The sequence below is a fragment of the Rattus norvegicus genome, chromosome 9 (assembly GCF_036323735.1).
Source record: "Rattus norvegicus strain BN/NHsdMcwi chromosome 9, GRCr8, whole genome shotgun sequence".
Taxonomy (NCBI): domain Eukaryota; kingdom Metazoa; phylum Chordata; class Mammalia; order Rodentia; family Muridae; genus Rattus; species Rattus norvegicus.
In genome coordinates this window covers 76198420-76206876 of record NC_086027.1, presented here as the reverse complement: position 1 = coordinate 76206876, position 8457 = coordinate 76198420, and the positions used below count along the sequence as shown (strand labels likewise).

The 8457-nt window shown below is 37.9% G+C and overlaps 1 non-coding gene across 1 annotated transcript; it reads right to left on the bottom strand.

Moving 5' to 3' along the window:
• Positions 1 to 236: 236 nt before the first annotated feature.
• On the bottom strand, positions 237 to 362 carry LOC120094918 (small nucleolar RNA SNORA17). Its single transcript, XR_005489607.1, has one exon. It is a non-coding gene; the product is annotated as a small nucleolar RNA SNORA17 (small nucleolar RNA).
• Between the last annotated feature and the right edge of the window lie 8095 nt (positions 363 to 8457).

Sequence of the window (8457 nt, the reverse complement as noted above, 5' to 3'; positions counted from 1 at the left end):
TAAGAAAGACCAATACATGTGTGTTATTAGCAAAGAATTCTTCATCACATGTCTTTTCATGTGCTTGCTTTATCAGAACATCTCTTGTGTCTGCTTCAGGTAAATGCCACTTCGGGAGTCTGCCTTAGCCTTTCACCTGTGTCCACTTCAGGAAAACACTCCTTCCTGTGTTTGCTCCAGCAAAACACCATCCAACACAACTGAATTTCCAAAGAACCCTTATGTTTCTATGTCAGAGTGTTAGGCTACTAATCATTCAGATGTTCATAGGTCAGAACAGTGATTGAAGAGACATAGCCTCTCTTCTCTGCCACCTACACATATGATACAACAGTCACACCTACAATTCCTCTAGGGGCAGGTGCTAATATTTTCATGCTTCTATAATAATTAGGAACTCCTGATTTCACTTTTTTCTATGATAAAATAATGAAGATCATATAATATAAATTTCTGCAAAGTTCACCTCTTTGGCATATCATTTTGGAAGCTATAGTGCCCTTTTATAAATTTGTTGGCAAAGACATGACTCTACAAATGTACTTTAGTATCACATGACTGTTAGATAGTCTACCTAGTGTTTTTTTATGTGTATGAATGTTTGCCTCTGTGTGTGTGTGTGTGTGTGTGTGTGTGTGTGTGTGTGTGTGTGCGTGCGTGCATGCGTTACCATGTGCTTACCTGATATCCATAAAAGCCAGAAGAGAGCATCAAGGCCCCAGGAGTTGGAGTTACAGATGACTGTAAGTCACCATGTTGGAGCTGCGTTTCAAATCTGGTCCTTGGAAGAGCAACAGTGCTCTTCACCACTGAGCCATCACTACAGCCCTTCTACCCAGATATACCCAGATGAGAGGCAAATAACAGCCTTGACTTTAACATATTTTTAAAGAGAGAATATATTTAAGTTATATAATTAATGTTCAATATTTTATCATTGCTTGGCTGGGTAGCCAAAAGACCTAGGATAGAACCAAATATGACTCACAAGAAAAAGTCAATGAAATGATTCCTTGTAATATTCTGCTATATATTTAGATCAGTACTTAGCCCCAATCATTATTCAGAGAGACTTCCTCCAGCGATGAAGGAATGCGGAGGCCCACAGCTAAACATTAGGTGGAGATTAATGAGCTTCACAGAAAAGGAGAGAGGAAAGATTGTAGGAGCCAGGGGTCAAGGACACCACAAGAATATAATCAACTAAGCAGAGCTCATAGGGGCTCACAAAGACCTAATCAGCAAACATGAATCCTACATAGGTCTAGGTAGGTCCTCTGCTTAAATATTATGGTTGCATAGCTTACTGCTCTCGTGAGGCTAACAATGGGAGCAGTAGGTATCTCCGATTCTTTGGCCTTCTTTTATAATCCTTCTCCTCCTACTAGGTTGTCTTGGTCTTACTGTATCTTGCTATACCATATTCGGTTGATATCCTTACGAGGCCTGCTCTTTAATGAAGGAAAAGAAGGGTGATCTGGGGAAGAAGGAATGAGATAGAGGAAGGAGGAGGAGTGTAGGGAGTGGAAACTGTGGTTGAGATGTAATGTATGAGATAAGAATAAAGAGAGAGAGAGAGAGAGAGAGAGAGAGAGAGAGAGAGAGAGAGAGAGAGAGAGAATAATTCAGACAATCTTATTCTAAGTAATATAACTCATTTCTCATTTCCCATAATATCCAAATGTCTTGCTGTAGGTTTTTCTGCCTGCTTTGCTTTTTTTTTAAATGTGTTAGGGAGATATGCATGGAATACAGGTACCCATAGACACCAGAGGGTTCAGCTTGACACAGAGCTGTCGTTGTAGGTAGTTATAATCTGGGAATCAAGCAGGGATCCTGTCAATAATAGTCCACACTTTTAACAGCTGACCATCTCCTCAGCACAACTCTAGCTACTTCCACCATCTCAATCCTTCATTTCCTATCCTGTGCTCCAGACATAGCAGCAGACTCCAGTGTTTATTTTCCAACTCTCACACTGTTTTCTTCCCTGAGACCTGGTAAAATTGTCCTTCTCCATGCCTAGAAATCCTTGTTCATCTCATCTCAGGCGCTACGTCTCAGCTCACATATCATCCATCTACCCAGTTACTTACTGTCCACAAAATAATCTCTTTGTATCATCTCCATAACACTCCATTCTTTGAGATGGTTATTGATTTATTACATGATTTCTAAACATTATGTCATCTCTGACACATCATTCGTCTTGTTCATCAGTTTATCTCCAAGGTGCATGGCAAATTCCTAACATTTTAAATACCTCTTATTTGAATGCATAAGTAAATGCAGCTAAGTTAACAGAATTTCAAGACAAGCAACCATGAGTCTATATAATATTAAATATTATATAAATGCTTTCAAAATTTATTGTACTCTGTCCTATCACATTTAAAAGATTTATTGGAAATGTTCATCTTCAGTATTTATACACAAGCATGACTAGGACTTCTGTGATTCATCTGAAATCATACATCTCTTGTACTAAATTCTATTTATGTTTCTGGCTACCGAGAAAATAAGGCTCAAGTTGAAGACCTAGTTTCTTATTTTTAAAGATTTTTTTATTAGTTATTTTATTTACATTTCAAATGTTGTCCCCCTTCCTGGTTTCCCCCTCCCCTGCCTCTATGAGGGTGCTCCCCCACCCACTCACCACTCCCACCTCACCACCCTTGCATCCCCCTACACTGGGGTATTGAGCCTCCATGGGGGACAGCTATATCAGGCTCCTGCAAGTGCTTCTTAGCATCAGCAATAGTGTCTGGATTTGGTATCTACAGATGGGATGGATCCCTAGATGGTGCAGTCTCTAGATGGCCTTTCCTTCAGTCTCTGTTCCATTCTTTGTCCCTGCATTTCCTTTAGACAGGAATAATTCTGGGTTAAAATTTTTGAGATGGGTGGGTGGCCCCATCCCTCTACCAGGGACCATGCCTATCCACTGAATATAGTCTCTACAGGTTCTATCTCCCCTCTGTTGGATATTTTTGGCTAATGCCACCTCTGTTGGGTCCTGGGAACCTCTTGTTTCCCTTGTATCTGGGACTTTCTAGTATCTACCCCCAGTTCCCCTAGTATTTATACACGAGCATCACTAAGACTCATGTGATTCATCTGGAATCATACATCTCTTGTACTAAATTATGTTCCTGGCTACCAAGAAACGTAGGCTCAAGTTAAAGACTTAGTTTCAAATGACAGAAATATATGGTGAACATCTGAAGTGTTGTAGTTACCCCTGGGTCGCATGTGATATTTATTTACATATCTGATAATTTTATTTTAATGTTCTTATTTTATGTTCTCTATGAATACTATTGCAAAACCTAAAGTAAGTTAGTAAAATCAACAACCAAATAAACTATGTATGTTCATTTAACAATGGACAACATAGCTTAGAAGCCCATCTTTACAATTGTTTCAAGTGTTTCTCCCCTTTAAACCAAGGTGACTTTTAAATTCTTTTGACTATAAATCAAATTTTAATGAAACACTCTTATAGTATAACATAATTAGTTCATAGCATCAATCCAATAAGTAAACCCTCTATCTGTGTTTATATACATTTTCCAAAATATTAAGACTAGAAATTAACTAGTCCAACAATAAATTTGACAAAATAATCTGCCTAATAGACCTTTATTAAATTCACAGGATGAACACATGACCTTTTATGACTTAAGACTCAGTGAAAGAGTAAAGCAGGTGTTAAAGGCTGTGGACAGAAACAAAATTGATCCAATCCTCTCCCTAGTCTGGAGTTATACCTGTCCACAGTCAGAAGCTGCAAAACTCTTTATATAACGGGGGCCCCCTCCTTACAAGAACAAAGAAAGCATCAATGATACTCAAGTCCATAAATATCAAGAGACAGTTTGTGCCATGCTTCTAGGATGTACAATTCTTCTGGGTACAGATTCATCAACTGCGTGATGCTTTTGTATTGATTCTAAAGTGTTTTTTGGATGAACTTTGAAAGCCATTTGCTGAGTGTGGGATTCTGTAGGCTTGGGGTTGTCAATAGGCATGTTTTGCTGCAATTAATAACTATATGCTCATGCACCTGTGGAGAAGATGAAGCATCTTTCTAATTTCATGTTCGGCAATAAACATGAGCGACCGTCTGCATGATTCCTCTTTTGATTCCAGCTGCCAACAGCTTGGAAAGCTTTGAGGCCAGCTAACTCTACCCTCACTCATTAGCTGGTGTCCCCATTTATTTTTCTGCCTAAATGGGTAGAGAAGTCATTTTGTTTAGCTCATTCGGATCTGTTGAGAAAGATACCAGCAAATCAACACCTGTCACTTTTCAGTAAATCCTAAGAGGAAATGGGCTTTGTAGCAGCATTGCCTTGGCAGCACACAGAATGCTCAAGGTTTGAAGTAAATGCCTAGATTCTGTGGAGCAGCCATCCACAACTCCAAGCCAGGGAGGGGGTGCCTATGTGCCTATTATGGATTATAATTAATCCAAATCACTCAGAAGACAAATAAATTTAATTATGGGTTCTTAGTTTCTAAGAACTCGCCAATTATTGTTAATAGGCCTTGCCTTGATCATGGCCAGTGAGTTAAATCTGTTGAAGCTATTTTTCCAACAGTTAATTTTTTTAAAAAATCGTTCTATCTTTAGTTAAGTGGGTTTTATACAGCATTGCTTTGCGGTAGCAGACAAAATGCTCTACTGACCTCAGTTTAGCCCCTGTGTTTTGAAAAATAATTTAAGGTCTCAATTTCTGGATGGTTTTTATGTAATTGGCATTACCTGCATTCAAAGAACATCTAGCCCATCTATCTGTCATAAGTACTTCCTCTCTTATCATGGGACAGTTGGATAGCTCCTTCTCCATTGAGTTTAGGTATCACTGTGTCTGAGAACACAAGCATGGCAAAGTCTTTCAAAGTTCATATTGATTTTATCAGATCCTATAGTGATTCCATCGTGGTTCAATCCCTTCAATGTGTATTAACAGGGGGGTTATGGATCTAATGATCATTTCATTCACAAAGGACTAAGCTCTCCCTAGCAATCAGCAATTTTAAAAAGGGTATTCAACAATGTTTATCAAGTTTTTGTCACATGCAGGTACATGTCTATAAGAGTCTCCATGACTTATCTTACTTACCTGAACTACACTTCTATAAATGAGCTGTTGTTCTTCATTGGCTAACATCTGGGGAATCTCAAGGATTTTATATACCTTGATGAACATTAGCAAGTCACTCTTAACAACAGACGTCAACCTCAAGGATCCTGCATTTTATCCATTAGATCTCCCACTTAATTAAAAAAAATATGTACTTAAACAGAGGGTCCTATTTCTTTAAAACATCTCATGTTCTTACTGTTGTAGAATATGACTAGTGGAAAATTATCAGATGTGCACATACATAATGTGTAGTTGCCTCTTAGAAATAGGATATCAAAATGTTAGAGACATGGTAGTGGTCATCAATCCAGGAGTGTAGTCAGAGTTCTCTTCTTGTATCTTTGAGGATTCATCCAGATATCTTTCCTGAAATAATTGTTTTGCTTTTGAGTCAGTCAAAATTACCATCATCATAGCCCTTGACCCCGATTGAATTGAAAGTATTATGTAGCCTCTGATAGCAAAACATAACTTTGTGCCATAGAGAAGCTGGGTATGTCCTGAAAAAAAGAAGATGCTTCTTGATTGCTGATGATGATATTTGTAATATGATGATTATAACTTGGGTGATAACTGAAGGAGAACTTCTACAAGGAAGCAATGTAAATTGTCTGTAGGTTATCTAACTGGGGTTAGGCATTAATTAAAGATGTGTGTAAATTCTTGGTTGAGCCTCACCTTGAAAGGAAGAACTCCACTCCTTTATCCTTAAATCTGAACTGCCCTTAGAACTTGAAGTGTTTAGCCAATGGAATACAAAGAAGAGATGTCCTGAGAATTCTAGGACAGATCCTAAGAAGACTGCCTCCACTACGGTCTCTTGAAATGCTCACTCTGGAAGAAGTCAATTTCTATGTCTTGTCCTAGAGCCTGATTTATTAGAGACTTCAACTGAAGGCACTCTGGCCAAAACCCTGCCTTGGCTTTGGAATTATACCTGTGAATGAAGCTATCTTGGATCTTTAGAGGAGGGGGTTGTTTCGTTTTAGGGTTTGTGATGGTATGAATATGCTTGGCCCAGGGAGTACCACTATTAGGAGGTGTAGCCTTTTGGAGTAGATGTGGCCTTGCTGGAGAAAGTATGTCATTGTGGGGATAGGCTTGAAGAACCTCATCCCAGCTCTCTAGAAGCCAGTCTTCTATTTGCTTTCGGAGCAAGATGTAAAACTCTCAGCAATTCCTAAACCATGCCTGCATGGATGCTGTCATACTTCTGTCTTGATGATAATGGACAGAAGTTCTGAACCTGTAAACCAGCCCCAATTAAATGTTGTCCTTATAAGAGTTGGTCATGGTGTATGTTCACATTAGTAAAACCCTAAGACAGGATTTGTCTTATTTTGTTGGATTTGTTTTTTGGTTGGTGCTGTTCACTTTGCGTTGTTTTTGAGAGAGCAACATTATAGTTCTAGCTTTGAACTTACTTTGTAACTAAGGATGACTTTGAACTTCAATCCTTTTCCACCTACCTCCTTAGTACTCTAATTACAGAGTTGTACTACTAAGCTCCTTTTGGAGGTAATTTACTTCTGATATAACATAGGCATAACTGACAGATAACTGACCTCTTTCTACTCTATACAGATGCTAGCTAGTCATCTTCATCTAGATCAGCAGTTCTCAACTTGTGGGTCTCAACACATTTGGGTGTGTTGAACACTGGATTCCATATCAGAAATCCTGATTTTACCCAAACCATCAGAACCAAGCCATTATAAACACGATTGTTCAATTGGTTACTGATCATTTCTCACTCTTGATCTGTGTTCCTCTTTACTATTTAACACTAAATATTCCTATTGCATATATTCTTGCGATTTATAAATTATATTTCTTCAGGTCTCCTAGTACCATTAAAATATTAAAATAACAGCATTGTGTGACTTTTAGGGAGGAACATGGTTAATCACAAATAAATGTTACCATAACCATATTTAAAACTACTAGTGGGAGAGGATGTGTTTAGTCCTGCTTTGACTTGATATCCGAGGGTAATCAGGTATACAGGGGTTTGTTAGGGTGAGTCTGAAAGGAGGTAGGTGCTGTGACCTAGATGTAAAGTGAATAAATAAATAATTAAATAAATAATAAAAAATTCCTGAAAATCAGATATTTCATTATGATTAATAATAGTAGCAAAATTAAAGTTATGAAGTAGCAACAGTAGTTCATAGTTCAGGTCACCACAATATGAGTAACAGTATTAAAGGGTCAAAGCATTAGGAATATTGAGAACCACTGGTCTAGATACTCTACAGAGTAATAACAACAATCATAATGGCTACCATGTATCACAGGTTTCTCTGTACTCAGTGTGATTTCAAGTTCATCACTCATATTTTCTCAGTCTGCAATCACAATAATCTTATAAGTAGGGACCATTGTTCCCATGTTATAAGAGAAGCTAAGATAGGAAATATAAGGATAGGAAATATAAGCAACCTGCTGAAGACCACGCATCTGCTAAGCATCAGTACCTAGATTCACAACCAAGAAAACAATATCTACATCTAGCTGTTAATTAGTTACACACCTAAAACATATCACTTTCAGCTAATTCTAATTCCTAAGGGATCAAAAAATTAATATGGTCTCTCAAGCATACTCTCACCCAAAAACTAGGGCATTTTTTCCTCCCAAACATAATGGTAAAATTTGTTTCTCAATCCTATAGTATTTCCAGAAATCTCCAAATATCCCAACCCCATCTAATCTCTCTGTCTCTGGTTCAGATTCATTTTCTTTTTAATAATGAAAGTAAGCGTTCCAAAAGTTCAAATATAACTATATTGCCTTCTGCCTTAGTTATGGTTTCTATTGTTTCAATGAAACACCATGATCAAAAAGGAAGTTGGGAGGAAAGAATTCATTCCCCTTACACTTTAGTAATGGTGGTCTCTTTCTAATCACCACTAATTTCTTAGTTTCAGCTAACTAGCATCAATTGTCCCAATAATATAAAAGTTTCTCTTTAGTAGTTCTGGTGTCTTCTTAATCACAGTTGATTCTTAACACCCAAATAACCAGAACCATCGAACCCTAAATCAAAATAGCCCTGATGGAGTCTTTAATTCTCTTTCTGAAATTTCACAAGCCAGGTCTCCACCTTCTGTACTGCTCTCAACATTATCTTCCAAGCTCCTACAGAATTTCCCACAGATTTCTTAACACTCAATAGCTTTTCTAGCCCAAAGTTCCAAAGTCCTTTCATGATTCTCCCAAAACCATGATCAGGGATATCACTGCAATACCCTACTACACTGGTACCAACTTATCTTAGTCAGGGTTTCTATAGCTGCAACAA